The sequence below is a fragment of the Aquarana catesbeiana genome, linkage group LG02 (genome assembly GCF_042186555.1).
Source record: "Aquarana catesbeiana isolate 2022-GZ linkage group LG02, ASM4218655v1, whole genome shotgun sequence".
NCBI lineage: Eukaryota > Metazoa > Chordata > Amphibia > Anura > Ranidae > Aquarana > Aquarana catesbeiana.
Genome location: NC_133325.1, coordinates 608,690,736 through 608,715,528, shown reverse-complemented (window position 1 = coordinate 608,715,528; position 24,793 = coordinate 608,690,736). Strand labels below are relative to the sequence as shown.

The following is a 24,793-nucleotide window of genomic DNA, read 5'->3' as shown; positions in this document are numbered from 1 at the left end:
TTCTTCATATGTCTTTACATCAGGTTGGATTTTTGTACAACCCTTTTGTGCGTTTAGCCTGTCACTTAGCCTTGCTTCATTATTGTCATTGAGCAATTTACAGAACTACAGTGGGGGGGGGGGGGGGGGGGGGATGGGATTGGCTAGCAGACCATTAGCTTCTCACAAGTAATTTCTTTTTTTTTTTCCCAATAATGAGGCAGGAAAGGGTTTAAACTGCAAAAAAATGCCAGGTATTCACATTGCAGATGGTGTGACTGGAGTTTCCTCAAGCCTCAGAGAGGGGGAGGGGAATCCCATTCATGGCTGATGTGCTAGACAGCGTTTGATCCCTTACGTCAAAAGTCAGAATGCTCTACAGTACTTTTTGTTATGCTGTTGCCTATGGAGCTTTTATGTTTTTGTGTACGGGAAGTTCCACCCTCATGTACCAAATTCATAATGCATACTGACAGACCACAATACAACATGTGCTTTACCGTGTTAATCACATGGTACTTTTTTTTTGGAAGCGACTTGTTGCATGCTTTCTGGTTATAGTTATTTCTGTTATTGTGTTTTTCATTTTATATTTAGACTTATTTCTATAATTATTACTGTTTTTAACAAAACAGCAAGTATGGCAAAGGTCGATGTTGCCTGAGCACTACCTTTTTCGCAATTACAAACTCTGTTGCATTTTGTTTATTATTATTATTAAACTGGACGTTGATAAATCATTTTAAAGTGATTGTAAAGGAAAACATTTTATTAAAAAAAAAATAACAAACTTGTCATACTTACCCACTCTGTGCAGTGGTTTTTCACAGCGCAGCCCCGATCCTCCTCTTCTCTGGTCCCCCGCCGCCACTGTGGGCTCCTCCCCCTTGCTAAATGACTCCATAGCAAGCTGCTTGCTGTGGGGGCACTTGTGCGTGTTGCTCCCGAGCCGACTTTCTGCATAAAACAGAGAGAGCACTGCTCAGCCCGCTCCCGCTTCACTGGCTGTGATTGACAGCAGTGGGAGCCAATGGCTCCTGCTACTACATCTCATCCAATCAGGAGTGAGAGCCTCGGGTCTCATGCACATTGCTGGACTGAGGTAAGTATTAGGGAGGGCTGAGGGAGGGAGCTGCACAAGGAAGTTTTTTTACCTCCATGCATAGAATGCATGGAGGTAAAAATCCTTCAGCCTTTACCACTTTAAGCCTCATATACACTACGGGCTAGTTTACACTTGCTTCAAAAACAAGGCTTCTGACATGCTTTGTTAAAGGTCTCTGAACGCCAGTCAAAGTTCCTGTCACTAAATAAAATGGTTAGCTTACAGTCCTGTTTACACCTTGCTTTTGCTTGGTGCTTCGATGAGGCTTCGGTGGGGCTTCGATGAGGCTTTGGTGGAGCTTCGATGGGGCTTCGGTGGGGCTTCGTTGGGGCTTCAGTGGGGCTTTAAGCGAGCTTTGCCATAGACTTCTTTGGAGGCTTTGAAGATACTTTGAATCACCACTAAAGATACATGGGGTATAATTTTTGAAGCGAAGCCAAAGCAAAGCAAAGCAAAAGCAAGGTGTAAACGGGACTGTAAGCTAACCATTTTATTTAGTGACAGGAGCTTTGACTGGCGTTCAGAGAACTTTAACAAAGCCTGTCTGAACCCTTGTTTTGAAGCAAGTGTAAGTTAGCCGTTAAAGCGGAGGGCCACCCTAAAATAAAAAATTGCATTAATATTCTTAAAAAAAAATTTTTTTTAAATTAAAAAAAAATGTTTTTAACGTACCTGAAAACCCTGTTGCTAAGCAGTCTTCCTAATCTGCCTCTTCCTATTCCGCGGCGCTTTCTCCTCTTCAGCGTGCGGCCCCGTTGCCTTCTGGGACATGTGTGTGTCCCAGAAAACAACAGGGCCATTCACAAAGTGCCGTGCGACTCGCACATGCGCAGTAGGAAACGGGCAGTGAAGCCGCAAGGCTCCACTGCCCATTTCCCTTCATTAAGATGGAGGCGCCGGCAGCTGATCTGATGGACAGATCGGCCTCGGGGGGCTGACATCATGGGCTCGCTGGACAGGTAATTGTCCTTATTAAAAGTCAGCAGCTACAGTGTTTGTAGCTGCTGACTCTAAAAAAAAAAATTGCGGCCGGAACACCCCTTTAATGTGTGTTGAAGCTGAAGCAAGTGTAAATGAGCCCTACTAGTTTTTTTTTTTAAATTCAACCCAGCGTGTTGAATGAAAAAAAAACCTGATAGCTCAGGTCAGAGCTGCTGTACTAACAATCTCTCCTGCTATCCATTGTGTTCTGACACTCTGGTCAGCGCTCTCAGCCATTGACTGATCGTGCAAATCAGGAGCCAATCAGCAGACCTTTTTCGGTCATGCCCCTTCAACAGGGCCAGGGCTTTTTTTCAGGGGGAACTTGGTGGAACTCAGTTCCACCACCTCTGGATCAGACCCTTGTGGGGGCCTGCTCACCACAATCACTTGTAAACATAGAAGTTCAGTTTACAAGTGACAGCTCTGCACTCTGTGTGTAACCCCCCTGAACTCTGCACTCTGTATGTAATGCAATCCTGGTATTTAAAGCGGGGGTTCACCCACACCGCCAAAAAAAAAAATATTAAAAGCCAGCAGCTACAAATACTGCAGCTGCTGACTTTTCATACATGCCCACTTACCTGTCCCAGGGTCCAGCGATGTCGGCAGGGGACGCCGAGAACCCCCTCGGTTCTCGGCAGCTGCCGCCGCCATCCTAGGTGAGGGAATCAGGAAGTGAAGCATTGCGGCTTCACTTCCCGGCTCCCTACTGCGCATGCGCGAGTCGCGCTGCGCGTCCCTAGTGGTCCCCGCTCTCTCCTGGGAGCTGTGTGTTCCCAGCAGACAGCGCGGTCGGGACGGGAAGAGGCATAGACTCCCATGGGAGTCTATGCCGGAAGTGGATGCAAATACCTGTCTTAGACAGGTATCTGCACCCCCCTCCCCCCTGAAAGGTGCCAAATGTGACACCGGAGGGGGGGAGGGTTCCGAAAAGCGGAAGTTCCATTTTTGTGTGGAACTCCGCTATAATGCCCCTTTATGACCCTCCTACTGTTTGTGAAATTTGACTGACCACACCCACTATTTGATGTCTTTTGGAGGGTGTGTGTGGGAGGAGGGGTTTTGGGGGGTCGTGTTTGAGTTCCAGCTCCTATTGTTTGAGAAAAAAAGCCCCGAACAGGGCTAACAAAAATGATTGCCAGTGAAATCAATTGATCCCCCATCCACGCAAAACAGCGAATTTCCCACTGATGGCTATTGTATTCTGACAGCCAGTACTCGTGGCTGTTTGAGTACTCAAACAGTGGCTGCGGATTCTTCAATTTTTAGATTACGTGATGTTGGGTGGAGTGGTGCTGACAACTTTCAATGGGTACATTAAGAACTGGATGAAATTTGCCCAGTGTGTGGCCAGATTTAGTGTCAGCCTCTTGTATTCCCCTGTATACCAGTACTCAGGGGGGTAGAAGGGAGAATACAATTGCCAATTGGGCTTACTGAATACACATGTGTTAAAAAGAAACATGCTGACAAGAGAAGAGAGTAGAACTACTGCTGTCCCTTCACTGTGACTGTGGACATGACAATGGCCTAGCTTTATTGTTCAGCTGCAGCAGAGGAAAGTCAGGTCACCAGCCAGGCTCTATTGCAGTGGTGGCCCGTAATGCAGGGTGCATGGGCGCCGACCCCCTATCCATGCATCCGGCCCCCTAATCTACATGCAGGGCATCGGAAGCATGAATTCCAGTGGGTTTTTTTTTAAGCTTGTGATTAGAGCCAGAGGCTCTAAGAGGCTTCAAAAAAGGGTGGGCTTGGGGTGCAGCGCACTGCGCCCTTAGCCCACCCAGTTGTGTAACAATAGTGAATGAATATTCACTATTGTCACACTGATTCTCCTCCCAGTCAATGAGGAAGTGGGTCCTGAGACACGTTTCCCGATTGGCCGAAAGGAGAAGCGAGCCAATTGGTCTAGGAGGAGGAGGGAGGAGGAGGATGGGCACAGTATGGCGGCAGGCTCCTCCTGCTCTGTCCTTGGAGGATGTGTACAGCATGGCCAAGAGACAGGGCTCTGTGCTGCAGAGCCTCACTGAGCAGTGCGGCCCGGAGTCCGTGTCCGGAGTGGTCCCACAAGTGGTTCGGGTGCTGGAGCTGCTGGAGAGTTTTGAGGCTACCGGGAGAGAGTGGAGTTGTATGGAGGAGGAGCTGCTGATCAGAGCCATGCAGAGTATGGGCAGAGAGGAGCGACAGTCCCTGGTGTGTATACTGAGCCTGACTTGTACAATCCCAGGGGGACTACAAGTAACAGAGACTGCACTGTGCATCTGCAGACACTGCATGACCTCTCTAGATATGGTGCTGCAGTAGACAGGCGTGCAGTACAATGTGCGGTGTTGACAGCTGTGTGACGGACCGACCCACAGGGGGATGCGGGTGGCCTGACTGACCGTGGGGTGGCTGTGGGTGCACTGTTTGCCACCCCCCCATAAAATATACCACCAGTCATCACTGCTCTATTGTCTGGAAAGGCTAAATCACAAGACTGGATGGACAAAAATACAAATCCTTTGCAAGGCATACTGGCTCCTCTATTTGTATTCAAATTGTGTATTTAGTTGTTTTCTTGGACTTCATCTTTAACAGTTAGACATAACTCTTACTATTGATAGTGGGAGTTTTTTTATTAAGTGACGAATTCTTGGTGCTACCATCCCATAAACACTCAATACTTATATTTTTTATAGTAATGAGACTTGTAAAGACAGCCTCCAAGATACAGTACATAACAACCACATGTATAAAGTATTTGATTCTATTGAGCACAACCCATATACAGTATAAGTAGTAAAAAGCTCCACTGTATACCTGTTGTTATACACATATTACAAGTGACTACTTATATGATATAAACATAGTAGATCTTATTTTACCAGCAGCTAATTGTGATCAGTGCGTTTCGTACATAGATCCACTTTGTCTGAACCAATGTTGAAAAAGGTTACACAGCATCCGTACATTTCCATTGAATTTACAATAGTGCTTTCCTGTAATAAAATGCACTAAATTATAACATTTCATCATAAATGAAATAGTACCCTAAAGGGGATAGCTGGAGATTATGGAGTCAAAAGTGTGGAGAAATCCTGGACCCATGGTAGTCCTGTTACAATATAGTACATATGGGAGAAGCAATCTCCTCTTCCTCCCCAGGCAAAAAGATATGGGCCTGTTTAATATGCGATCTTAGCATTTAATACCTTATATTAAAGGATACGTTCACCTTTGTAAAAAAAAAAAAAAAAATAATAATAATAAATGCACATCTTTTTACAGGTAAAAAATGTGCCTTTAATATTTTTTACAAGGAGTCTGCAACGCATTGCATTTGCGATCAGATTGTGGGTGCAATGCAAGGCTCTTGCAGACTGTCAGTGTAAGCTGTCTGCTCGGAGCTCATACGAGCAGGCAGTTACACACTGATAGAAAGTATCAATGAACTACCTAGATCTCTCAACAGCACCCTGGTAGTTCATTGAGAAATACAAGCCAGTTGTCGGTACTTGTAGGTCTCACAATTCACAGGTGATCTGTAAATAAATGATGCAGCCAGGTGAGCGGAGCCCTATACAGCCGTTTTTTTTTTAATTTTATTTTTTATTAATTAATTGTGATACTGAGTTCAGGGAGAAGATCCCCTGTTCGCTGTCACAACGAGGGATTGGGGGGGCTGCTGCAACAATAATATGTTGCATGTTACACCCTGAATATGGGTGTAACTTGTAATTGTATTATGTAAAGGTAAATGTATTCTTTAAGGTGTAACAACAAGTAAATATACTATGTAACAATGCTGCTGCTGTTGTAGTTGTAATTATTATGTCTATTTCTATTTATATATGAATTGTCATCAATAAAATAGATTATGTTGTGATATACTGTAGCTTGAAGTCTACCTTTAAAAGTCACTTTACTATAAAAAATATAATGAATATTAATTAATATAGCTGTTATTTTATTTTTTTTCATTTAACACAAATTATTGTATTAATGTGCTGTCACACAAGCATGTTGGAGTTTCACATGCTAAAAAGCCTTAGCATAGCATTCCTCACATTAGGGATACATTTTTTGTTAAACAAGTCAGCGGTAAGCTATGAGATCCTACCACATTAATTATGATCAGCAGCAGTGTATTTTGGTTTTTGTGCTGCCTTAGGCAAGACTAAAATCAGGCGCCCCCCATCTAAATTTGTCCTATCCCAGCCGTTTTTAAAATTGTGTCCGCCTGTGCAAACGGCATAAATTTTACTATCCATAGACGACGCTTTAAAAGTCTTTACAGGTTACTACTTTAGATATACAGAGGAGGTCTGGTGCTCATGATCTGACGTTCGCGGTGATACCTCACATGTGTGAGAAAAGTGCACGCTTTCGCCTTTGCATACAAGGATGGGGGCACTTTCATTTTTTTTATTTTTATTTTTTGACACTGTTGCTTTAGTCTTTTTTTTGCTACTTTGTAAACTTCCTTGTGACAGCAATAGGCATGTGACAGGTACTCTTTATGAGAGATCTATGGTCTAAAAGACCGCAAATCCCTCTGCACTTAAAAGCATTCAAAACACCAAGATCTGTGTTTTTGAAACACACTCAAAAACTGATGCCAATGGTTTCCGAGTAAACCAAAAGTGATGTCATGCCATTGCTTCCGGTCTACTGTTACGAACGGCCGATCAAGAGCGATCCCAGCTTTGCTTGGCTGCCTGGCCAGGCAGTGGAAGTTGCCGGCTGGTCACTCGTGTCTCCCGGTGGGACAGGAGAGCCCGTGAGAGCTTCAAAAGGGGAGGGAGGAGGGGGGACGTCCACTCCCACTGCTTGCATATAGCAATTGCGTGACTATGAAGTCAAAGACAGAGCTGACCGCTGGCTCTAAAAAAACGATACTGGGGTAATGCCTGCAGCTGTATCATCCCGGTACAGACGCCACCCCCCCCCCCCCCCCCCGAAAAATGCCGCCCGAGGCAAACACCTTGCTCGGGGTGGATGTCACACAGACAATTTATCTGGAATCACCATTATACAGGATATGATTATTAAGGTGGAAACATTGTATGTCGTGACAAATATGTTAGCGTCTTCTGAATATGGCACTATGACTTTGGTAGGTTGCTTTCATAATTTTATGAAATACTAAGGGTCTATCATTCCAAATATGATATTACATGGCAAAAATGTAAATGTATTATTTGCTCTGCGTGCAGAATACTGCCAGCTCCATTGATTAGTAAATATATATTTCCATTTCTTTCCTCCACTTGATACTCTAGCCTTGTCTGAGTCCATCTGTTATGGCTTGGATACCTTGTTTTTAACATACATATGTCAAAGCGTGTTTGTTTGCCTTGTGACTGATACTTTGAATAGCCTGTTTAACACACTAAAGACAAGCATTGATGCCAACTTGCACTTGTCTTAACTCAACAAAACAAGTTGTTATTTGTTGACCCTAAAGCTAGCCATACAGGCATTGATTTCTAATATAATAGATTTTAGCATAAATGGTGGAATCTTTCCTTGCTGGCTGTTGTTTTTAGACAGCTGTAGTACCCATTGTTCGGCCGACAATTTTCGGCATGAACTTTTAACTAAATTGGCCATAGTTCAAGGCATCTGTGGCCAGCTTAGGTCTGGCCATATATATGTGGATAGCACTTAGAAACCAATGCCTGGTACACATGATGAAATAATCGGACGAATGATCGTCTGATTTTTTTGCATATTAGTCTCCTATCGAAAATAAAGAGGTTACTAAAGTTATGAAAATTCTCGTACAACAGAATAAAAATTCGGAAGTGATGTCATGTATTGTATTGTATTTGTATCGTAATGTATTTTCGGACAACTGTACTGATTAAACGAAAATCGTACAATCTGGTATCCTACGAGAAAGATTTTTGTGCTTGCTCCATCAAATAGTTTAGCATGAATTGTCATGATCGGCTCACGAAAACTGTGTACTAACAATCAGATTATCATAAGATCACTTCAGAAGCGGTATTTTTCTGACAATTTTCTGATTGTGTGTATGGCCCATAACCGGTAAGGAAACATTTCCCTGTCCTCACACACTCTCACAATGTTAAGGACACCAGTGGCACTCATCAAGAGGTAAGAGTGGTGCTTATATAGCACTTTGATACATTCCTTTCACCATAGCATAGAAAAAGATGGGGCACACTTGCACTGACTTTTTCCAAAAAATAAGACAATATTGCCATATCAGAGACCATGGACTCCTGTGTCAAAATATACATAACAGTGCACACTAGATACAAGAACAGTCACACAATCCAGGGTCCGATTTTTAAATAAGGTGTTCAGAACCTACTCACTCATCATTCTGAGGGAGATTTACTAATACTGGAGTGTGAAAAATCCAATGCATATCTGATGTGGTTTTATTGTCTCCTAGATTGTAAGCTCTAACGAGCAGGGCCCTCTGATTCCTCCTGTATTGAATTGTATTGTACTTGTACTGTCTGCCCTAATGTTGTAAAGCGCTGCGTAAACTGTTGGCGCTATATAAATCCTGTATAATAATAATAATAATAATAATAATATTGTCAAAACCTAATTGACCATGCTGAAGTTAGAAGCTGATTGGCTACCAAGCACAGCTGCACCAGATTCTGAGTACATTTGTTTCAGTAAATCTCCTCCTCTGTGTTCTATACATACGGATATTACAAACCAAAATGTATTTGTGTTTCACAGTGAAATCAACCTACTTATTTAATTCTGGCTATTTGTAGTGATAAGATTTTTTTTTTAAATAAATGGCATGGGAAGCTGGGCACCACTGTGTGGGACAATACCAATGACAAAAAAAGTACAATTTAAAAAATAATAATACAAAATAAAAATTAAAATACAAAATAGCTTTTTGTTCATTCTTCTTAAAAGCTCCAACACAAACTGACAATATGACTTCTGTAAAGCCACCCTTTTATAAAAAGAGGCTTTGCACTACATTACACTGTAGGTTGTTTCTTGTTCCTAGTGGCAAATCTGCAAGGTTTTCTGCCAAAAGTCCTGTGGGTTTGCCTCGGAAGTAGGTTGTCCTAAGAATACATTAGTATTTCTGTTGGTGATCACCATGTGTATAAAATATATTGAATACAAAGTGTTGCTTTAAGAGTAAGCCAGTTGTCCAAATGGTTGGACATTCCTGTAAGACAAATAAGCTCCCCCACCTAGCTGAGGAGCTGGTAACCTCATAAACAGGTCATAATTGCAAACAATAGTTGCCACTAATTCACAATTACAGTCCCCAAGCAGATGTGATGCTGCACTCATATATACTGTATGCCTGATAGATAAATCAGTCATGCTAATGACTGATTTATCAATAAAATGTACAATTTGTACAAATGTACAAAAAAATGTATGTTATCTCTAGAAAACTATTTTCTGTACAGTGAAGTTAGAAACGACTATATTTCAGTCTTGGTGGTACAGCAACACATTGCTTAAATTAAATATGACATTGGATTTATTTGTATCTATCAAAGTTCTTTTGATTTATGATGTATTATCTAGGTCTTTATAAATAAAGTATGATTACCTTACCCGTTTGCCCAAGGGTGTCCCTTAAGCATAAATTAATAATGCTCATGTTAAAGGTCTCAGGGTTAAATCCCTGCCCATCCTCTGATACCTATATCGCTCCTTCTTTTTGTATAAAGCCAAGGTTAAAGAAGCCAAAACCTTTTTTCCAATGAGGTTTTTGTCCTTCAATATGTGGAAAAAATTCACTTGCAGACCAGTCAGAGGTAACCTTACCTTGCTAAACTGCTGTAGACTGAAGCTTGAAAACCACTAGTTTAAATAGTTGTAGGTAATACTTTAATACTCCAGTTTATTTAACACCCCAGAATGCAAGTATTGTTTTATGATGGCTACTAATATGACAAAACAGAAAGATAAACAGAATGTGGACAGCCTCCTGTCTTTACCTGATATGATCTTGATCTAAATGTTGGTGATCATGATCTAAAGGTTTTGTCACACTTTTTTGTGAATTATTCAGTTTGTTTTTTTAGACATACAGATTTGAGATCTTATTTCATTTTTTTGACTGTCAATAGGGTTGAGATTTGGGCTTGGGTTAAATGAGGGTTGGACCGACACCTAGCGCATTTATGAACCCGCTTACTGTTCTGGCCATAAGGGGCCAGTTCACCAACTTGGGACCTCATTTTCTTTATGATGGGAGACGTCATTGACCTAATATGGCCATGACATACTATTCAAGTATGTGTAAACCCATTCATTAAAATATGCTTTAATTTATTGTAATGTAATGTAATTTTAAAAGTCATGCTTATTTTTTTTTTTACATCTGCAGCTTTCATAAAATAATACCTGGTGGTCCCACCATGAAGGGTTTTGTTCAGACACTTTCTTTTATAGGGTGACAGCACTCTTATCACTGTCTCTCAATTACATTCATGCATTGTCTACCTGTCATATGGGCTTCCAATGGAAGCTACAAATTTGCATTTCAACACAGAATATACAGGCCTAGTGCACTGTTGCCACCTGGGAATCCACCTTGAGAAATGCCTTGCAGCAATCAGTGGAGTGCTGACTATTGGCATGGCAACACTATAATGTAACACAGGATAAAAAAAAAAAAAAAAAGGTGAAAGCAAGTATTTTATTTTGTAAAAAGTCAGTTGCTAATGATGCATATTGATTTAGCAAACAGAATGTCATTTTGTTACATTTTGTATCTACTTTAATCAAAAACTTGTCCTCTGTATGATAAACAATGGGCCAGAACTCTGCATGGCCAATAGCGTAGTAGACCTATCAAACAGCTTCCCAAACTTCATGCAGCTAACTGCCAGTAACACATTCCTGTGTATAATACATTGTTCCAAACTGCTCTCCTGCCTTCCATTTCATTCCAGCTGGGTTCTCATTTTTGCTGTCCCTGCAGAGTGTGTACCTCAGTGTACCCATGATACCTGACCTGGAACAGAGCAGAAGACAGAAGGTGTAGAGGCAGGAAAAATAATCTGTCCAGAGGTGCCCATAAAATATAATCTAAAGCACACGGATTGAGCCAAACCAGCTAATATAAAATAAAGGGATTTTCTCTAGTTGAAGTACTGGGATCAATTACTTATAGACATGAGGCTTGCCACAAAATAAATGTATTGAATACAAGATGCAAAATCCAAAAAAATTACTGTTATTTGTTTTGTGTATATATTGGCACTGAATGGTTATATTATGAGCAGTTTGTGTATGTTACCTGGGTTTTTCACCTACACATGGTTTATGACTGATGTGAACAAAACACACTTTTTGTTTTCTGAGATCTTAATCGGATTCTGATCTGGGTTCTGGAACCCAGGGACTTTGTAGAGCTTTGGGTGGGAATAAGCCTCTATTCCTGGATCCACATCTCACCTGGTAGCCAGACTCTCTTTATTAACCTCATTATTAGTCTCAGCTGTCCATATGCCTTTATATACAGTCTGTGAGCTAACTAATGATCTCCCAGCTTCTTTGCTGTGTATGCCTAGTGGTGGATGAAAAGGCTCAGTGCTGACAGAGCACTAAAAGATACAATAGCTGCCTATTTGTTTTAGGGAATCTATTAGGGCAAGGGTAGTGAATTCAAATTCAAGGAGGTCCGGTAAAAAATGTTTCAGCCAAGGTCCGAATCACAAGTCTGTGCCATGAAAGATTGTACGTGTCTACTTTCCTTTTTTGGCGCAAGTCATGCTCTCTGGCACTTTTCTAACTGTTTCCTCCACACACTCTGCTAATACTCTGTAAATGTAAATGTCCTCATTAGTTTTCCCCCTTACATCAGGTGCCCCTACCACAGTAATTCATTACATTGAGTGCCCCCATCCGACTACCCCCATTAATCAGTTGCCACCGTTAGAGTACCCTCTTATATCAAGTTTCCCCATCAGAGTGCCCCCTTACATCAGGTATTCCCGTCAGAGTGCCCTTTTATGTCAGGTTTCCTCATCAGAAGGCCCCCTTACATCTGGTGTCTCCCATCAGTGTGCCCCCTTAAAACATTTGTCCCAATCAGAGTGCCCCCTTACATTATGTGCCATCATCAGAGTGCCCCTTTACATCAGGTGTCTCCATCACATCAGGTATGCCCATCAGAGTGCTCCTTTACATTAGGTGTCCCCATCAGAGTGCCCCTTTACATCAGGTGCCCACATCAGAGTGCCCCTTTACATCAGTTGTCCCCATCAGAGTGCCCCTTTACATCAGGTGTCCCCATCAAAGTACCCCTTTACATCAGATGTCCCCATCACAGTGCCACCTTACATCAGGTGTCCCCATCAGCGTGCCCCCTTAACATAATATGTGCCTATCAGCGTGCACGTTTAACATAAAATATGCTCATCAGAGTGCCCCTTAACAATAAATATGCCCATCAGAGTGCCCCTTAACATAAAATGTGCCCATCAGTATGCCCCTTAACATAAAATAAGGGGGGCATGCAGATGGGCATATTTTATGTAAAGGGGCACACTGATGGGCACATTTTATGTTAAGGGGAACTCTGATGGGCATATTTAATGTTAAGGGGCACTCTGAAGGGCACATTTTGTTGTGCCATCAGAGTGAACCTTACATTAAATGTGCCCATCAGTGTGCCCCTTATAAGAAAATGTGCCCATCAGAGTGCCCCTTAACATTAAATATGCCCATCAGAGTCCCCCTTAAAAATAAACATCCCACATACCTTGTGGCAGGCAGGGATCAAGAGGTAACAAGCTGCAGGGGACAAGAGCTGGGCCGGGAGTCTTGCTGAAGGGGCGCGCTTAGTACATCATACCATGCGGCTCCCGCTCTCACTCAGCGATCACCACTGCGATAACAAACAGCTGGGGGCCGGGGCGGGCAAGTGATGTCATGGCTTACCTCGTGGCTCTGGACCGGGAGCCGCGAGATATTAAGCAGCGGGGGGCGGGGCGCACGCGCAATGTCATTGGTTGCAGGGCTCCCGCGGTCCCAGCAATCAATGACTGCTGAGTGGAGTAGCTGGGATGTGGCGCTGTACACTGGTGGCCTGACGGTCCAGACAGGAGCATTGCTCGGTTCGTTTTTGGACCGCGGGCCGCCATTTAGTGACGGCTGTATTAGGGGCATCCTATTAGTCAGGAACTGGCCCAAATTTAGCTAGTGGCTTGGATGCTGTTTGTTATTTTTTCTGCTATACAAATCCCTTCTGCATTGAAACAGTGTTTATTTGCTGAATAAAGGTGCAGGAGACATACCTGCTGGGGCAGTTCCTAGGTGTCTCTGTCACTTGCATAGTTTTCCACTACTGATACCGGCTGAACCTGTTCCACTTATAATATACTGTATAACTTCAAACACAGTAGGAATTTCCACCATTGCTAACAAACCACCTTTTTTAAATGGCATTGGTGAGGATGGATTCATAATGGCTTTATAGAACAAGAGTGATACTACATTTTAAATGCCAGGATGGGTTCCTTGTCAGTGGTTACTGCTTGTTTTCAATAAACATTGTTATATCTCCACCCACTGCTGTCATAATATGCATATTGTTTTCTTCTGTGCTCCTTTGTGATTGAATTTTCAGCTAAGGACGCTTGCAAACAAAGAAAACACAAAATGTCAACGAACATAAAAATAAAAACTTTCTTATTAATGTACATCAGATATTTTTTTGTACAAACAGCCAAATGTGTGCCTGTCCATTGGGTGGAATTTAGAAGTCTCAGGGGTACCAATAACTTCTGTCTAGCAATATGACAAAACTGTGATTATTAACCATATGGAGTATATAACACAGAGCGCAGAATTTAAAGAGGAATGTGAGGAAAATGTAATTTATTACACATCATACAGAATAGGGAAGACTGGAATATGTCTAATATAATGCAGTATTACAAGAGGATGTGTTCTATATAGCAAAGTGCATGAAATGGAGCAGTCCAGAGTATGTCACAAACAGCATAATGTGACTGGGGTAACCTGGAGTATGTCATGCATAGTGCATGGGTGGCTTATTCCAAAGTATGTAACATACAGCATTCGAGTGAGGCAGTTCAGATCATGTAATGTACAATACAGGACAGGTTCTGTCCTTTACAGAACAGAGAACAAAGTGGCGCAGCCTGGAACATGCAATGTACAGCACAGTATATAGAGTTGGAAAGTCTGGGGTATTTAATGTACTATGAAACATACAAAGATTGGCCACCTGGAGTATGTCATTGTATGTAACGTACATGTAAGACCTTTGTAATGTAAGTGTGACTGCCATGTTTATTTATTTATTTGTTTTTAATTTATTATTGGTATTTCTATAGTGCTGGCAATTTATGAAGTTCTTTACATATACAGTATGATACAGATTCACATTAGTCCCTGACCTCATGGAACTTACAGTCTAAGGTCCGTAACTCACATGTATACATACACATACTAAGCCAATTTAGACAGTACACAATTACCTACCAGCATGTCTTTTGAGTGTAGTGGTATGTTTGGGTAGCATAATGGAATCAGCAGCCGCTATTAGAGATTGCTATAATGAGCAGGTACATTTACTCCTGTGCATATATCCAATAGCAATTGACAATGGCCATGCATACTTAACATTTTCCCTACCACTCCACATTATTCCCCTTAGTTTACACAACACACTGCACCCCAGATATGTTCAGCACATATATGTTCAGCACTCCCCACTATGTAACCAAAATGTCAGCACTTACACCCCTCATATCTCATGCTCCTGTCAGAGCTTCCATCGGTTGATCAGCATGCTACTTCTTGGCTGACCAAAGGCAAACCTGTACTTTCTGGCCATCAACATTTATTTTCCTTGGCCTTATGTTTAACAACACTCCAATAATTCTTGAACATCCTTTCCTTGATCCCCCCAATGCTGGTCCTGATCATGTTCTATTCTGTTATGTGAGAGAGAGAGAAGGTTTATCTCTCTTTAAATATTACTTCCTGGATTTTCTTAATATTAGTAGGGAATGGTATCAAAAAGTCACAGCACATTAAGGAGTACCTGTATATAAACCATTCTGTCAACCAAGGAGCTTAGTATATAACATTCATGTCCCAGTCATACAACCACTTTCCAGAGTCAGTTCTAGAGGAATTTTTCCTACCAATACTTATTTAGGCAATGGGAAAAAGGATGATCCACAGGGAAACCATGTTATACAAACTCCATGCAGATATCCTAGGTGGGAATCAAATCCAACACAACACTGTGAGATGTGCTAACCACAAATGTTCTTTCTACTTTTCTACCTGTGTAAATGTATACAGTACGTGAGTTTAGAGAGTCTTCTCTGCTGTGCATACTAACCCCACAAAAAATACTTGCAAATGCAACTGTAGGCTCAATAATAACCCTTTCACGGCCATGACATAGCATCTACGCCCCTTGCTGCAGAGGAGATTGTCAACTGTCCTTAGTATAATCTACATAGCAATGAAAGGTATAGGTCATTTCAAGAGTCATATAAGGGAGAACAACTAGGATTAGTGTTCCTTTAAATAATTGAAAATTTTGGCAACTTTGATATATGCACATATGTACATGCTTACTTTTCTTGAACTGTATAGTAGGATATCAGCTACCTCCATAAAATGTAGATTGTTTATTTAGTGGGCAGCTTGCCTAATTTTGCTTCAATGAGTCTGAATGAGCTGATGATGTTAATATTGCATACTATAATTAAAATGACAATGTTTAATTTAAAACTATACAACGGGAAAATGATCACTGTCATTACTTTCAAGAATTTCTTGAAAAAAGGGCTTAGCTGTTGAGATGGGTTTAACTGTAGCTGTGGAAAGTGCTGAACTCTATTATGCTTCAAGACCCAAAATATCTGATGTGTGTTTAAAAGAGTTTGGTCGAACATCCCCCCGTTCGGTCTGCACCAGAATTCCTGAACATTTAAAAAGTTCGGACCCGAACCGAAAAATGTTGGTGCGGGGGTTCCTCTCAAAATCCATCCCAGACCTAAGGGTCTAGATTGGGGGGGACCCCCACACTATTTTTTTTTTACAATTTTTTATTGCCGGCAATGTTTTTTTTTTTTTTCATTCTGTTGTCAGCGGGGAAGCCCTTTGACAGCTAATAACTCATCTGTTGTTAAGGACATTGTGGTCGGCTTCCCGGCCCGCTCCATAACAACCGGTGAATACCTGTGCCTTGATTGGGCAAAGCTTCGGAGAGTGCAAAATCTGATGCGGCTCTGCATAGAAACCAATCAGGGTTTTGGTTTATTGTCAAAGCTTAACTGAACAAGCTGAAGTTAAAAGCTGATTGGCTACCATGCACAGCTGACTACCATGCACAGCTGCACCAGATTTTGCCCTCTCCTGTTTTAGTAAATCAACCCAATTGGATGAAGGATTTATAAGCTCACTCTATGAGCCAGTTTGCCTTAATTCCAGACTGTATGCTACTGGAAGGTCCTAAGACATACAGTATCTATATCCAAGAACAAAATGTGTATACATTGCATCTTTCCAATCCTTCAATAATGCAGTGACTTTTTTCAGGCTTATTTCCTTTATTTTCATCTGGTAATCCTACAAGAAACACACTGTTGTTGGGTCATTACTCACTCTACTCTGTCTATGTGGAGCAACATTGTCACCCTAGGACAGAACTCCCAACTCCCCCACTCCCTCCTCTTCTTCATAGGACAGTGCTCAAAAGATTTCTGACAGGATCAAATGGTTCTTTTATTATTACGCTTGACAAACATATATAATAAAACACTTCCAGTAGCATATGTAACAGACCAAAACAGAAAAAAACAAGAGGATTTCATAGTTACTGTTTACGTGCACTTTCATTTATAGTCCTGGCCCTCCTCCCCCCTTCCCCAAAGCATTTTGGAATATTTTATCTTCTCCCACTTTTTTATGAAGCACTCAAAGCTCAGATTTCTCTGTGTGTCAAGAAGTTGGAGCCCTTACTGCAATGAGGGCAATGAAATGTAAAGCCAAAAAAGTGCTATAATTCAGTGTTAGACACTTAGATGCACAGCACCTATATGTTATTGTGCTGGACCAAAAAACACTCTTCTTACTCAGGCATTCCCTTTTCGGAGTAACGTGTTTAGTGAAAAGATAAAGTTCATGTTACAATACTTGAATGTTGAAAAGCTGAATGATTACATAGTAAATGCTTTATTTTCTTTTCTATTAAAGTGGTTGTAAACCCTCACATATAGCCAGTGATGTGACTGGCCTCAGATGATACACAGAGATGAAACAAATCATCCTACATAAATTCACACTCTACAGAGCTCAGTTAGGAGAGCTATGAGAGCCGATTGGAGGGAAGGGACACACCCCTTCACACAGCACACAGGAACAGAGCTGAGGCTGTCAATCAGCTGGAGGTTCCTCCCCTGTCCCCATTTTTATCTTGGTGTCAGGAAAACTTGTCAGAAGTAATTCATGTTGATAGCAGAGGAACAAGGAAGCAGACAAAAATGACAGGTGCTCTTAATTGAGACAAGTACTAACTATAGATGCATATGCTTTGTTCATATGTCTGAGGTTTAAGGGGCAACAGCTCCTTCCCTGTCAGAGAGCCATATTTATATTTTATATTTTCTTTGGCTGTCAGCAGTCCCCTAATGTATTCTCCTTAGAAAATCAGGCTGATACACCCCTTCTCCTGCATTCCTACTGTATTGTGGAGTTCAGGCAGAGCTTGCTTTCACCCCCTCTGCTGTTACATGCCCCCTCGCTCTGTGCTGTGATGGTTGTGATCTGGGGCAAGTACCTGGTGCCAATCAGTGCTCTCATCAATTATTCATCTCCTTCAAAACACTGTCAGAGAGCAGTGGTGGTGATAGGGAGGGGACACACTGTCAACCTTGTCAGCACTGGATGTTCTGCACATATAAAGATGGGTGAAAGTGCAAAATGCACTTTGTCTAGTGTGGAACAGGATAAATAAAATATACATAGTGAGACTTCTTCTTAAAGCTAATATTTTTTTAATATGGCCTGTGTCTCCTCTGGGAAGATTGGCTCCTCTATTGATCCTAGTGACCATAGTCATTGAAACAGAAAACTTTAAAGTTGTTCTGAAAGTAAGAGTTTGGAGGAAATCTACGAATGGGGACAAATATTCTGCAGACAACTAAAATGTGAACTTGCCCCTGTTTGGGGAAATTTTCTTTCACTTCTTGTTCCTTCCCTAACTCTAGAAGTGAAGGGAAATGTCATCAGTAGGATGCAGAGATCATAATATAACTTCAAAGAGGTCAAAGCCCTTCCATATGTTATAAAAAAAAAAAATGTGGCTATACATAGAGCTTGTTATATCCATCAAAGGGTTTACAGTCTACATTTCTAATTACATCTGCAGTTATCTCATCATATCCAACCTGCATTAAAAATGTAAATGTGATTAAAGGCTGTCGGATAATAACTCCTGAACCAAAGCATTGGTTTAAGCAGCCATTCTCTTACTTACATCATACGTCTAGGGCAGGGATCTTCAAACTACAGCCCTCCAGCTGTTATAGAACTACACATCCCATGAGGCATTGTAAAACTCTGACATTCACAGACATGGCTAGACATGATGGGAATACATACCCATGAAGGGATGAAGTCACGTGACTGTGTCGAACACGCGTCGAGACACTAGGCACCGGAAGTGACGTCGGGGAGCTCACTGCTTGTTTCTTTTTACCTGTTTAATGTGAGTACTTTCATTTTACTTTGCTGTTACCAAATAAATCTCATAAAATACTACACTATTGAGCATCCCTCCTATTCTTGACATCTCCCCGCGCCCCCACCCACGAGGCTTACCTGATCCAGATATACCTGACACAAAAGGGGACTCTGATTACAGATACAGCCATACACCAGCAGAGCCGGAGACACCAGTCTGGAAGGCCACATCTAGATCTACAGGGGACACACTGGTTTCCTATAAAGATATACCCACATGCTGTTACCTTACAGCAGTAAGGTAAGGGGACATCTATACACTGTGTTGCACAGAAGACAGGAAGTCACCAGTCACTTTCACTCCACTCAAGAGAGTGATCACCAGAACCTTATATTTGTTTGCTCACACTGAAGATATACAGTCACCAGCCATTCTGCACTCTATATACTAAAGACTTTCACGGATACAATAGTTCACTTGTTTATAATTTTTTATTCTGCATATATTGAATATTTATATGGTTTTTATTTTGATGCTTGTGATATCTTTGCTTCCATCTGAGGAGTACCAGGATTAGCACGTGATATCTTTCCGTTTGTACTAATAACTTCAAGATATTTCTCATTTATTTGCCACAAGAATAGCCTCTATTAACCTCCCTGATGGTTTTCCCGAGTGTGGCTCGGGGTTAAATTTCAGTCCCATTAGCGGTAACCCCGAGCCACACTCGGGATTACTTTGCAGGATCCTGGTGCGGCGTTACTTACTTTGTCCCCAGGATCCTGCGATGTCCCCCGCTGTGTCTGCGGGCTCTGTCTCCTCCGAAGCCTCTCTGTGCCAGGCTCCAGTCCCTGCAAGTGTCGCGACACACGGGGGCGGAGCCTGACGGCTAATTCAAAAAATGTAAAAACCATAACACATATAGTACTGTAATCTTACAGATTACAGTACTGTATGAAATTATTTCACTTCCCTTTTGTCCCCAGTGCTTTGGCCCATGCCCTGCATGCAGTTTTATATGATATATACTGTTCTTTCTGCCTGGAAACTGGAGATTGTCCATAGCAACCAAAAAGTGTCCCTTTACGTCAAAAGTGGCTTTAGACCAGCTAGAAAACAGCGATAGTAAATTAGAACACTTGCAGAATTGAGCGATAGTGAATCGTTGGGAAATTTATTTTATTATTATTATTATTTTTTTTTTAATTATTTATATTTGTTTATTATATTATAATTTATGTTTTTGTGTTTCAAACTTCATCATACCCAGGATATCTACTAGATATATGCTATAGATAGATATATGCTTCAGAATTTGCAGTGGTACATGAGTCTGGGAATAGCTGCACCCATAAGTGCCTTCTCATATAGGTGTTTTGTTTCCCTTTAATTTGTTTTGTCCTTTATGATCCTTTATTTATATGTTAAAAAAGTATGACAAGGTAATGTAGCTGGTTCCAGTTAGCGTAAAACTGTAAAAAAAAAAAAAAAAAAAGCTAGATAATTAAACCTAGGTAGTTATATTACAAAATGAAAAACTAGGTCAAAGTTAATTGCCTTTGGTTATTACAGTGTTTCCTGCTAGTATATCTTTTGATGTTCTATGATATTCATTACAGCCTCTGCACATCACATGCATATTATGAAGGAGCCAAGATGTTTGCTTGCAGTGTGCCAAACTCTTTTTTTTTCATTTATTTGAAAAAGAAATGTGCAAATTGTAGCAGCCAGTTAGAATTTGTATTTACAAATCTTACTTTAGTCAACAAAAATATGATGAGGCAGAATGGAATGCTCCTTGTTGCACATACAGTATAGCATGTCATGTATATTGCAAAAGAGCAACTTATAACATATTCCACAGACATCATAATTCTTGTTTTTCCTTTTTTGAATTAAAAAAAAAATGTAGATGGTACACCTGTTGCATTTATATAGCAAAGAATAGAATGAAAGTATCTATTTTTAATTGAATAACTGTATTAACTGTATTTATGATAGACTTCGTACTTCTAACTAGACGTATTTGCCATATTATTTCTACAGTTTTCCAGATATAAATGCAACCTTTTTTTTTTAGAAGAGGTTAGTTTAAAACTGGCCAGCCTATGGTAGTTCCATCTACTCTCTTCTGCTGCCCTCTGGTTTCAAGCTGAAATTTGTCAGTGGGTATCCAGGGCCGTCTTTAATATTGATTGGACCCTGGGCAAAACTTTTCTTGGGGCCCCCCCATGCAGTTTTTCTCTCCAACTGCTCTGAGACATACAATAAATAGCAGCTAGACTCAAAATCAGTTTACTGAATCAGATCAGACAGTGATTGCGATTGGTTGCCATAGGTTACATTGTATCATTACCGCTCACTGTCTGGTTGCTAGAGGTTACAGCACACATTATGGCTCACTGATTAGTTGCTAGAGGCTACAGCCAATGATTTCTGCTTGTTGATTGGTTGCTAGAAATTACTGTGGATATGACCTCAGGGGGGCATGATATACATATCAATGCTGCCAGCCGCCACTATTTACATATAAATGCTATCACTATTTACATATGAACGCCGGTTATTTACATGTAAACACAGGGTCCGCAGGTGAGTCATCTGTACACAAAAATAGAGGAGAGCTGGGCAGCATTAGTAGCAGCACTTCACACTGAGATATTGGGACAAAGCACAGGACTAAAACCTCAAGGGACAAGGGAATTTAAACCAGGATAGTTGGCAAGTATGAGGTAGCTGCTTTGGGCCCCACAACAATGACAGGGCCCAGGGCAGCTGCCCCTTTTGCCCTGCCTTAAAAACGGCCCTGTGGGTATCTACTGTATGTTAAGCCTGGCACACACTATTTTTTTTTACCGTTCAACCCAGCAGGGCTGAAGAGAAAAACTGAGAAGCGATCTCCCCTGCTGTGCTATTGTGTTTTGACAGGGGGACAGCCCCCGCCTGAAAACTCCAGTTAGCGCTTTCAGCCATTAGCTGAGAGTGCTGATTGGGAGCCGATCAGCAGACCTTTTTCGGTCATGCTCCTTTGACAGAAGCCAGGAGAATGGCCGGCTTCTGCCGGATCCAGCTGCACTACACACAGGCTTAATGTCGGCCGGTTTTTATTGAACTGGCCAATGCCACCCAGCATGTGTGTACTAGGCTTTAAACTATCCATGGACTATTCTGCCAACACTGGCTGATATAATGGTTGCTGCTACATTGATTCCTGTCCATAATACTGGCTGTCTTCTACTTCCAGATGGACCTACTTGATGATAGCAATGATATAGTGTATTCCACTGGTTTGTGATTACCCTTTCTGGCCTGTATTAAAGGAAAACTTGTTGAGATAAGTGTCCATCGATAGTTAGAACGACTGCAGTACATATGGGCCGAATGTAGGCCGGTTTCTGTTGAACCGACTGATACAGCCCGACATTCAGCACGTTTGTACTAGGCTTTAGAGTAGCTTGAGAATAAAGTCCAGACTGATGAGGGCCCAACCTCCCTGTATTTAAAATGGAAACAGAGTAGACACGAATAAGGAGATAAGCAGTCTTAGCATGTTACTTTGCAGTGGGTCCCATACAGGCCAGCCAGATCTAAACCAGCATCTTCCAAAAATAGGTCTACTATTTAAATGAAAATGTTGTAAATAATGTAATGCTTTAAGATACCCAATTGCATTAACCATATTATACATATCATGGCAGTACTCCCTCCTATATGTTTAATGACTTATTAATTTCTGATGAGTTGGGAGTTTTAAAATGTTTTTAATTATAAATGTGTTTAGCATTGGCATGACTATAACTATAGTCGCACAAGGAATTTGCTATATGATTTGGAAGTGGTGTGGGGGTTCCATTAGAAAGTCGGTTGAATAAATTTTTTGATCACAAATCCCCCTCTCACCATTTGTAAGATGTACTTCTAGGTCATCCCAGGCAGCACTCTGATTATGACTAATATACTTTTTTATTTTGTGCTCCAAAAAAGGTCAGTTTATGCTGAAAAATGTTACTGAGCTACAAAGAAAATGTAAAGTTAATTACCTGCACTGAACCTCTCTTTCTTGGCATCTTCCATCCACAGCACTGTTCCGTAGTATTGTACTGATTATGCTGAGGGCTCTCTTATACTTTGTGTTAAAATCAATTGACATAGGTCTCACAGTGGGAAATCTCTGGGGGGCCCATCAAAATTTTACTATAGGGCCACACAAATATTTGTTATACACCAGTCTTCGAACTAAATCCATCCCAAGACCCCTTCAATAAAAAATATGGAAGGTACCCCCTTTCTTAAAGTGAACTTACCAGCTATTTTAAAATATTAAAAGTCATGCCTAATGCCGCGTACACACAAGCGGACTTTTCGACAGCAAAGGTCCGACGGAACGAATCCGCCAGACAATTTGATTGCGTGTTCGCTTCATCGGACCTTTGAGGTCGAAAAATCAGACAGACTTTAGATTTAGAACATGTTTCAAATTTTTCCGACGGACTCGAGTCCGGACGGAAAATCTGTTTGTCTGTATGCTAGTCTGATGGACAAAAAACGATGCAAGGGCAGCTATTGGCTACTGGCTATGAACTTCCTTATTCTAGTCCCTTCGTACGTCATCACGTTCAAACCAACGGACTTTCGAACGGACTTTAGTCCGTTCATGTGTGGGCAACTCCGTCGAAAGTCAGTCGGAAAGACTGTCGGACCTTTTGATGCTGAAAAGTCCGCTCATGTGTACGCGGCATTAGAGCAAGTAACAAACATTGCAAGATATTGCTATGTTAAGTAGAAAGGCCTTTAGTATTTATTTATTTTTATTTATTTATTTCAGGTACTTATATAGCGTCGTCAATTTAGGCAGCTCTTTACATATACATTGTACATTCACATCACATATACAACCTTTCATTCATCCTCCATAGTGTCTGAAGTCTACAAAAACTCATATCCTTGATTTCAGAGCAAAAGATATTGGACTTATAAAGTGCCTTGAGAAAGTAGTCATACCCTTTGAAATTTTCCACATTTTGTCATATTACAACCAAAAACATAAATGTATTTTATTGGGATTTTATGTGATAGACCAACACAAAGTGGCACATAATTGTGGAATGGAAGGAAAATGATAAATGGTTTTCCAATTCTTTTACAAATAAATATCTGAAAAGTGTGGCGTGCATTTGAATTTCGCCCCCTTTACTCTGATACCTCTACTAAAATCTAATGGAACCAATTGCCTTCAGAAGTCACCTAATTAGTTAATAGAGTCCACCTGTGTGTAATTTATTCTCAGTATAAATACAGCTGTTCTGTGAAGCCCTTAAAGAACCTTAGTGAGCAAACAGCATTATGAAGGCCAAGGAACACACAAGACAGGTCAGGGATAAAGTTGTGGAGAAGTTTAAAGCAAACCTATAAAGACATGGCCGTCCACCTAAACTGACAGGCTGAGCATGGAGGGCATTAATCAGACAAGCAGCCAAGGGCCAAGAGACCCATGATAACTCTGGAGGAGCTGCAGAGATCCACAGCTCAGGTGGGAGAATCTGTCCACAGGACAACTATTAGTCGTGCACTCCACAAATCTGGTCTTTATGGAAGAGTGGCAAGAAGAAAGCTATTGTTGAAAGAAAGCCATATGAAGTCCCGTTTGCAGTTTGTGAGAAGCCATGTGGGGGACATGTGGAAGAAGGTGCTCTGGTCAGATGAGACCAAAATTGAACTTTTGGTCTAAAAGCAAAATGCCACGTGTGGCAGAAAACTAAAACTGCAGATCACCCTGAACACATCATCCCCACCATAAGAAACATGTTGGTGGTGGCAGCATCATGTTGTGGGAATGCTTTTCTTCAGCAGTGACAGGAAAGCGGGTCAGAGTTAGTGGGAAGATGGATGGAGCCAAATACAGGGCAATCTTAGAAGAAAACCTGTTAGAGTCTGCAAAAGACTTGAGACTGAGGCTGAGGTTCACCATCCAGCCGGACAACGACCCTAAACATACAGCCAGAGCTACAACGAAATGGTTTAGATCA

At 41.3% G+C, this 24,793-nt stretch overlaps 1 protein-coding gene across 1 annotated transcript in view; it reads left to right on the top strand.

Moving 5' to 3' along the window:
- TBL1X (transducin beta like 1 X-linked) overlaps positions 1-24,793 on the top strand; it is a gene marked incomplete in the record, with an annotated part of 495,828 nt that overhangs the window by 1,331 nt on the left and 469,704 nt on the right.